Raw genomic sequence first — 9734 nt, 5'->3', positions numbered from 1 at the left:
CACTACACTTTTGCAAAAGAATAGTAAAAGGATTTTCTCCTGGTGGTGGTGACGTTTGTGTCACAATTTCCCAGGGAAAGTTTCTATAACCTCTTAAAAAAAATCCATTAAAAAATTTACATCAATAATTTTTTTAGCTCAAAACTTCCTTTGGCCCTGTCTTCCAGAAGTTTGCATCCCAATGCCACCTTCAGTTACTTCTTCCATACCCATATTTCCATTCTCTCTCTCTCATCCACACAAAGGGATGCCCCCCCGCCCCCACAACCTCCACGGGCCAGGCTCCCTTTCCTTTTTTTGGATGGTAACAGTGCATTTATTTGGTCCAAAGTCAACAATTGAAAATCCCTCAGGCGGATCTAGATTTATTAACAGTTCAATAACTGCAGTCTCTTATCTTAAATTCTTCCTGCTATACAAAAGAAAAGTCCATTTAAATCCAATAATTCTCTGATAAGAACTCTTTCAGATCATTTATAAAGGTGCTAAGTGAGGCTGATTCTACCATAAGTTACTAAGAAATGAACCCCTCGCACTTTTTATTTATCTCCCTTATTTATTTCCTATCTCCAGGCCAATTTTCAGTTTGGGACAAAATCCCCCCAACTCCTTTCTTATCTTATTTCCATAGGAAACAGCTATAATGTCAGCCCTTAGTCCCTTCTATCCACATTTTCTCCTTTGAAGAATTCCAACATATGAAACATAATTTTATTTTGCAATACAACCACCAATGTATTGGTTTCCATTTGGTGAAGTTATCATTTAAAAAAAATCCTTTAGCAAAGTTGCATGATAAAGGGAGAGAAAGTTAATGCAAATCACTTCTGAGAGTCAAGTTCCGTACCTGTGAAAAGGCCTGTCCACAGGCCTCTTCTGTGGTTAATGACCTCCAAAGAGTGTGGGGCACTAACACGCAGTCGGTGGGTGCAGGATCACTGTTGGTTCAGCTCCAGCCAGCTCACTGGCCTTCATTTCAACATAACACGGATCCTCAGAAACTGGCTTCTGTGTGTCCACACCATCACCCCTTATGCTAACAGTCATTCAGTTTCACCCCAAATGCCTTCACAATTCCCATGTGGGTTACTTCTTTTTTTTTTTTTTCTTGCCTTAAATCTTTTCATTAACAAAGCAGGGTAGTATCATACACACTTGCATTTATTTTGTCAATGTAACTTGTAGCATTTTAGAAATGAATTACTATTTGATAACGGTAGCTCATATACATTCACTTCAGAGGATCATTCATTCATTCATTCAACTAATACTTTTGAGCAGCTACTTTGAACCCAACAATTCTATGATGTACTGAATAAAACTATCAAAGTGCTTACTTCTTGGAGAAAAAAATAACCCTGTGTTGGGAACTGTAGTTGCTTTTTGTTTGTTTGTTTTTGCAGTTTTGGCCAGGTCTGGGTTCAAACCCACCACTCTCGGTATATGGGGCCAGTGCCCTACTCCTTGAGCCACAGGCACCGCCCAGGAACTGGAGTTGTTTTAAATAAGCTGATTAAGGAAAGCCTGTTCATGAGGTAACATTTGAGCAGAATGAGGATTGCAGTGAGTGAGCAGGTTATGCTGAGACGGTGATATGGGGGAGGAGGAGCAGTCCAGTAAGTGCAAAGGCCCTGAGGTGAACATCCCAGAATAGTAAGGAGGCAGTGTGGCTAAAGCAGATAGACAAAGGACAAAGTATACTAGAAATCTGAGAGGTAGCCAGGGCAGTGTTGAGAATGACATTCTTAGGAATTCCATTACAAACTAGGATTTGGTTTTAAAAACACCTATGCTGAGAAAAAGTCAAGCCATTCCTTGCACTATTTTTATTTCTGCCGCAGAGGATACTCTTAATCATATACTAGTTATCTGATACAGGGTTAGCAAACTATTTCTATAAAGAGTCAGATGTAAATATTTTAGACATTTTGGTTCATGCAATTTCTGTCACAACTATTCAACTCTGCCTGGAAAGTCAGCCATAGGCATATGTGAATGAAAGGACATATCTATGTTTCAATAAAATGGCATTTATGGTCACTTTAGTTTGAATTTCATATTGCTGGATTTCAAGGCAGTTGCCTGTCTCCTTAAGCATCAATATTTCAGGCAGGTGCCTGGGTCTTCCATTCTTGGAGCACTCTTGGTTGAAAAATGACCAGACACCCCAAGGAAGGCAAGCATGAAACCAGGTTTATTAAGACAGATAAAAACAGACTTACAGAGTAAGAGCGAGGTATAGGCTTACAGAGCAAGATATGTTCACCATAGACAATAAACAGGCCCCCATTGTCACAACAAGTAAAAGGCAAAGGGGCAGGGTGAAGGCTGGTGGTTTTCCTTTATTATCCCACCTGGGTCAGGCCTACCATGTGGTTCAGAGGTCATCTTGGAACCAGAGTCTTATTATTCATGTGGACCTCTCATGAGCCTCTCTGAGAGCCCAGCAGGGACATGTGGACTGTATAGCAATTTGTCTTCTTTCTCTTTTCTTTCTTTCTTTCTTTCCTTCCTTCCTTCCTTCCTTCCTTCCTTCCTTCCTTCCTTCCTTCCTTCCTTCTTTCTTTTTTTTGAAGCACAGTCTCACTCGGCAACCTCAAACTCTTGGGCTCACATGATCCTCTTGCCTCAGTCTCCTGAGTAGCTGAGACTATAGGCATCCACTGCTGCATGGCAATTAATCTTAAGGCTGTTCTAAGTCACGTTCAAAACTTCAAGACTGTATTGCACCTGTTGCTAAGCTACAGAGGCTTGTACATCTTTTTGTAGTTGGCACACTAAGTTCTGATTGATAGATTGGTAGGATGTTACTGCCTCCCCAGGTGTGAGTAATCACTTGGGACAGGTTGAGGTGGATGGCCATGCAGTGCCCTTTGCTCAGGGCTGGACACGGACCCCATTCTTTAGGCCTAAGCAGGCTGATGAACAAGTTTGATCAGTGTTCCATCTGAGCCACCACTCCCTGGGAGGAGTGGAATGCCCCAACCAAGACTGCATTACTACACAATGGCAGTTTGAGAATTAACATCTGCCCACAGGCCTCTGACACCAACAACTGTGACATATTTTGACATACATGCCATTTCACCAAACCATCCTGCCTGCAGGAAGGAGAAACCATATATAAACCCTTAGACAGCCAAAATTGGCAACCCACTTGGGGTTTGGGTTTCCCCCTGGAGGAACAAGGGGGAAAGTGCTGGAGGTTTCGTTTTCCTTCTTCTTTTATTTATTAATAAAATCTGTCTGCTTACTTGTGGTGATCTGTGAATTCATTTTAGATTCCCAAGGCCAAGGACTTGGCAGAGAAAATCCAGTAACAGTGGCATTGGACCGAGGCCTGAAGGCCCTGTCTTATTGTCCTTCGCAGGAAAACTGTTCCTAATTAACTAACAATATAATTTTCATAAGTCATGAGGTATTGTTTTTCTTTCTACCTTTTCCCTAATCACTTAAAAATGTAAAACCTATTCTGAGTTCATGGACCACACAAATAAAGGCATTGGATTGAACTGGGCCCCCAGGCCAATCTCTGCCTAAATTATAATTTATTACAATACTATATTGGGTTTTATTTCTAGGTTATTATAAGAAGGAATGAGGACTTATGGCAGAAGGTGAAAAATTAGTTCTATTTAAAATATCTTAAGTAGGCTCACTTTCAGCTCAATGGCTAGAGCACCGGCCACATACACTGGGGCTGGCTGTTTGAACCTAGCCTGGGCCAGCTAAACAACAATAACAACTACAACAAAAAAAATAGCCAGGCATTGTGGTCGTTGTGGTAGGTGCCTGGAGTCTCAGCTCTTTGGGAGGCTGAGGCAAGAGAATTGCATAAGCCCAGAAGTTTGAGGTTGCTGTGAGCTGTGATGCAACAGCACTCTACCAAGAGTGACATAGTGAGACTATCTCAGATAATAATAATAAAATAAAGAAAATCTCTTAAGTAACATATTCACTTATATATTTAAGAGAAAAATGTAGAATAAAATGTACTGAAATCTTGTTAAGTGAATAAAATCTTCCAGGTTAGAAACAAGAGTCTATGTAAAGTAGAAAAGAGCAAAATACCTTTTGTAGGAAATCTAAAAAATATCCAAAATTTTATAGCTCAGAAATAAAATAGAAAACCTATTTAGAAATAAAGTTACTAAATGTGGAATTTTCTTTTCTTTTCTTTTCTTTTTCTTTCTTTTGCAGTGTTTGGTGGAGCTGGGTTTGAATCTGCCACCTTCAGTGTATGGGGCTGGCGCCCTACTCATTTGAGACACAGGCACCACCTGGAATTTTCTTAACAATCTAAAACCAGGGTAGAGCTTACAATAGATGACAACTATCACAGAATGATTTCCACAGCAATGGGCGATTTCTAGTTTCTTCTAAAGTACTTTCACCTCCATCTTGATGTACCAGAAGTTTCTTTAAATAGAATAAATCCTTTTCTTTCATAAATATAAATAAAATATAAAGTACAATTATGATTTAAAAAATAGTCAGTACACTTACATTAATAGTTTCAATACTCTGTGCATTCTTTCCTGAAACTGACCTGCTGGTACTGAGTTCCAGTGCTATATAAGGACGTCATGCCCGCACCTTGTCCCTTCTCCCAGATTTCTCCATCGTGGTTGCCTTTGGAGTATAAACACATCTGAGGAACCAAAAATTGAATTTTTTTTTTATATTCAAGGAAACCTCTTGCAATGACTTAATTAAGGGACATATGTCTTACACATCTTTCTGTTATAGGTGAAATTTTATCTGAGAAATAAGGTGTTTTGACTCATGCTAGAACACTCTGAATTCAGAATAGGATAGTGAAGGAGCTAAGACAATTTTACCCCAAAATATCAGTCCCTGGTATAAAGAATATTCTGAATTGAAGGCCATTCAAGGTCAAGACACACTGAAGCAGGACTTTCCTCTATCTGTATAAACTGGACTGGCCTCATCAGAGGATCAAAGGGGACAACTGACTCCTCTTTCCTTTCCCTGTTATCTCAAAATATTTTAGGAATGAGGGTCAGAAATGTAGCCAGACCTGGTCCAAATCATTTGGGTCATAAATACCTGTCTCCCACATTAATTTTCGGGTCAATCTATTTCTCCCCCATCCATTCCCCATCCATTCATCCTCCCTGGCAATCTCCCTACCAACTGTTTATTACCCTGTGCTCCTTATTGTCCCCCTTCTCTCTGAAAGGCAAGTATAAAGATATTTAAACTCCACTGGAAAATTGAATTATTCTGTGATTTCTCCCTGTGTGCACAGTAAATAAATCCTTTCTCTTATCAATTTGCATTAATTGTGAGATGATCTTTCAGCAAACTTCTAGGGGAAAGGGCAAGTCTCCTTCACCCCCACAATAGGGAGCATGGAGAATGATATTTATCCCTTAAAATGTATAAGGAATGTGTTGTGAGGTACCAAATATTTGAAATACATTAGAGAAAACTGCAGATGAAAGTTTAACATCACTTCTTCAGATAGGATAGGCTTGTTCAAAAAGGCAGTTTAGACCTCTTTCATCAATTCTAACTTGAACAATCGAGTCCAATTTTATTTAATCATCTCATTTTATTTTAAAAATATTTAACACATTGTACATTCTATCAACAAGAAATAACCTTATTTAAATTTATGATAAAATTTTAATTGTTAACTTAAAAATGAGCAGGAGTGAGTCCGGGCGTGGTGGCTCACACCTGTAATCCTAGCACTCTGGGAGGCCAAGGTGGGTGGATAGCTTGAGCTCATGAGTTCCAGACCGGCCTGAGGAAAAAGTGAGACCCCCATCTCTACTAAAAATAGAAAAATTGAGGGAAGAGGATCACTTGAGGCCTAGTGTTGGAAGTTGCTGTGAGGTATGATACCACGGCACTCTACATAGGGCAACAGCTTGAGACTGTCTTTAAAAAAAATAAAGAAAGAAAGACAGAAAGAAAGAAAAGAAAGAAAGAAGAAAGAAATGTTGTGAATCATTTTCCCAGAGATTCTTTTTTTTTTTTTAGACGGAGCCTCAAGCTGTCCCCCTGGGTAGAGTGCCATGGCATCACAGCTCATAGCAACCTCCAACTCCTGGGCTCAAGTGAGTCTCCTGCCTCAGCCTCCCAAGTAGCTGGGACCACAGGCGCCTGCCACAATGCCTGGCCTTTTTTGGTTGCAGCCATCATTGTTGTTTGGGGCCTGGGCTGGGGATTCAAACCTGCCACCTTAGGTTTATGTGGCTGGCGCCTTAGCTGCTTGAGCCACAGGCGCCGAGCCATTTCCCAGGGATTCTTCATGCCCATGTATAGTTAATATTCATTTTCAACACCAGCCCCAGGCAACAACTAGTCTTTCTATCTCTACAGATTTGCCTATTCTGGAACTTTTTAAGTATGCGGTTTCTCTTGTCCGGATTTCTGCACTTGGCATAATGTAAGTACTCTGTTCCTTTTTACTGCTAAACAGTATTCATTGTATGGAATATGCTACATTTTGCCTAACCATGCACCAGCTGATGGACACTTAGATTTTTTTCCGTTTTTGGTTATTATCAATTATGCTATGAACATTCACGGGTTTTTATGTGGACTTATTTTCATTTCTATTGGGTAGATACCTATAAATAGAATTCTTGAGTTTTATGGTAATTTTATGTTAAAATTTTTGAGAAATTGACTGTTTTCCATATTACATTTCCACTAACAACTTCCTGTTTCTCCACATCCTCATCAACATTTGTTACTGTCTGTTTTATTTATTACAGCCAAGCAGGTAGGCATGAAATGGTATTTCATTGAGTTTTCATTTGCATTTCCTTAATGACTAATGATGTTTAGCATCTATTCAGGCACTTACTAGCCATTTGTATATTTTCGTTGGTGAAATGTCTGTTCACATCTTTTGTCTACTTTTTAATTGAAATGTACGAGTTCTTTCTAACTTCTGGGTATTAGTCCTTTATCTGATTTGTGTTTTGCATGTATTTTCTCCCAAACAACAGCAGTTCTTTATGGGAATGGGGACCACCGTTCTGAAAGTTACTGTGTCTTTCCTTAGTATCAGATGACTTAGTGCAGTGATCCTCAATATTGACTTACACAATATTGAATTACCTGAGGAACTTTAAAGACTACTTTTGCCAGAACTCTCCAAAGATTCTGATTTAATTCATTACTGCACCTTCTCCTTGGTTTTTATTTTATTTTATTTGAAGAAAAGGACTAGAGTAGTGTTTATTAAGCTTCTGAGAAATCACATTTATATAAAAGAAATGAAACAGGTCAGCAGAAGTATAAAAAAGGATGCAGCTTACACTATTGCACTTGGATGAAATATGCTGCGTATGGTAGCATAATGTTCAGGCCAGGCCAGGCTGGGCCAGGAGGAGGAAGAAACAGAACAAGAGTACAAACCTCCAGTAACATTTATTCTGGATTCCAAACTCTCCAATGCCTTGAAAGCATTTAGTGTATTAGGAACCTCAATATACTCTTCACGAATGACTGCAATGTTTTCACATTTCATTTACACTCATACTTTGTTCCGGTCATGTGCAAGTTCAATGTACAGTTCCATCTTACATAATGGGACATCTGTAATACTGAGATATCCCAGGGCCCAAGGTCATGGACAAGAAGGCAAGGGAGTGAATTTCCACTTTACATATTTTAGGGAACAGTACTATAGCTACTACCATTTATCCTTTTGAGCACTCTTAATTTAGGTCATTTATATCAGAATTTGAAAAGAAGTGATAATCAGTACAAATGAGTACTGACCTAATTCCTAGGCTGCTACTAGAAAATAAAATAAAATGTAAAAACCAGTCCCTTGCCACATTCATGAAGGTGGCAATAACTGTATGTATAAGAAAAAGGCTGTAAACTTGTAGAAAAGATAAACTTTGGCTTCTAAACAAATTATAAAATTCATTTTGTCTTTATCCTTGAGTGTTATACAGAAAAATGTAAACCTGTGGACCTAGTTACCAGAAAACATTTATCCTCCTAAGCCAAGTATGGCCTTAAAGTTTGGCCTGGGCTAGTTTTATCTTCACGTTTTCTCCAAGTTTGTCCATGAATTCAAATGTATTCAAGTAGTCAGAACGTTGCATGTTAGGTAAACCTTTAATGCAAATAGCCAAGTCCTTGGTCATAAAGCCAGCCTCAATGGTCTCAATACAGACTTCTTCCAAAGCCTTTGCAAAGAGGTCAAGTTCTTTATTGTTATCAAGCTTTGCTCTGTGGGCTAATCCTCTGGTCCAGGCAAAAATGGAAGCAATGGGATTAGTGGATGTCTCCTGTCCTTTCTGTTACATGTGGTAGTGATGGGTTACGGTCCCATGGGCTGCCTCTGCTTCTACTGTTTTGCCATCTGGACAAACCAGCACACTGGTCATCATGCCAAGAGAGCCATAACCTTGGGCCATAGAGTCTGTCACTGTCATAGTTTTTGCAGGCCCAGATGAAGCCTCCCTCTGATTTTATAGCTTGGGCCACCATGTCATTGATGAGTCTATGTTCATACCTGATCTTCTGGGCTTCAAATTGGGATTTGTACTGCTTGTCGTATATCTCCTGAAAGATGTCTTTAAAATGTCCATCATATTTCTTCAGAATAGTGTTTTTGGTGCTCAGATACAAAGGCCAACCCTTAGACAGAGTATTTTGGAAAGAACTGTGTGCAAAATCTTGGATTGACTTGTCTTGATTGTACACACCCATGGCAACACCACCACCATCTTCAAAGTTATGTACCAAGTATGTCACCTTTTGGGTTCCATCATTTGGTATGTAGGTTGTCTCTACTTTTCCAGACCCAGGAACAACAAAATCGGTTGCTCTGTATTGGTACCCGTAAGCATGACGACCTATGATGATGGGTTTCACCCATCCACTCACAAGCTGGGGGATATTTTTGCAGATAATAGCTTTCCTGAAGACAGTGACACCTAGAATATTTCGGATGGTGCTGTTTGGAGATTTCCACATTTGTTTCAACTTGAACTCCTCAACCCTCTTCTCATCAGGGGTGATAGTAGCACACTTGACCCCTACGTTGTATTTTTTTTATGACCTCTGCAACATCCTTGGTGACTTGGTCAGTGGTGGCATCACGCTTCTTTATGCCTAAATCACAGCTGTGTAGATCCAGTTCCACAAAGGGAAAAATGAGTTTTTCTTTCATCAATTCCCAGTTGATTTGTGTCATTTCATCTCCCTGCATCTCTACCACAGAACCACCACTGATTTTTTTTGGACATTTTGGCTTTAATAAACCTTTGCGAGTGAATCAATTTCTAATCCCTCCAAGTCCTCTCAGTCTTGTAGTGTCAATTGAATGCAGTTTATTTTCTGCTGGGGAAGGAACGCTGGCAAAGCACAAGGGTTGCCACAGCCACTCTCACGCTAAACTCACACGCGCACAGGGAGGCAGTGCTAACTGGACCCAGGCTCGCTGGGTTCTGACACCGCCTTTGCAGAAATTCAGAACCAGAGGGCGGGGTGGCTTGGTTATTTTAAAGTGATCCTCATATAGAGCCAGGATTGAGAACCATCATGTTCATAATGTACATAACCCAGCTGTTAGGGGCACAGTCGAGGACAGTCAAAGGGTGGGGCTTCTTAAACATTGTCTGTTCCCACCAACCAATAACTCAGCCTCCTGCTTAGCTACCTCAGAAGCCAGGACCTGGTTGCTTCTTTGAGTGCTTCCTATGTGCCAAGTTCTATGTTTGGCACTTTTA

General features: G+C 40.0%; 1 pseudogene; it reads right to left on the bottom strand.

Annotated features, from left to right (window-relative positions):
• Positions 1–7926: 7926 nt before the first annotated feature.
• Positions 7927–9280, bottom strand: LOC100965079 (annotated as a pseudogene).
• Between the last annotated feature and the right edge of the window lie 454 nt (positions 9281–9734).

Source organism: Otolemur garnettii, unplaced genomic scaffold (genome assembly GCF_000181295.1).
Source record: "Otolemur garnettii isolate 467f Iridium unplaced genomic scaffold, OtoGar3 scaffold00030, whole genome shotgun sequence".
Classification (NCBI taxonomy): Eukaryota; Metazoa; Chordata; class Mammalia; order Primates; family Galagidae; genus Otolemur; species Otolemur garnettii.
This window is presented reverse-complemented; position numbering and strand designations above follow the sequence as displayed.